Source organism: Mesitornis unicolor, unplaced genomic scaffold, assembly GCF_000695765.1.
Source record: "Mesitornis unicolor isolate BGI_N332 unplaced genomic scaffold, ASM69576v1 scaffold19527, whole genome shotgun sequence".
Lineage (NCBI taxonomy): Eukaryota > Metazoa > Chordata > Aves > Mesitornithiformes > Mesitornithidae > Mesitornis > Mesitornis unicolor.
In genome coordinates this window covers 1-206 of record NW_010194551.1, presented here as the reverse complement: position 1 = coordinate 206, position 206 = coordinate 1, and positions in this window count along the sequence as shown.

The window sequence follows — 206 nt, the reverse complement described above, 5'->3', positions numbered from 1 at the left end:
GGGGAGGGGATGGGGACTGGGACTGGGGTTGGGACAGGGATGGGGATGGGTCAGGAATGGGACTCAGGCTGGGATGGGGATGGGGACTGGGACTGGGGTTGGGACAGGGATGGGGACTGGAATAGGGATGGGGATGGGATGGGACTGGAATGTGGACTGGAATGGATGGGGATGGGAATGGGACTGGAACTGGGATGGGGATGGGG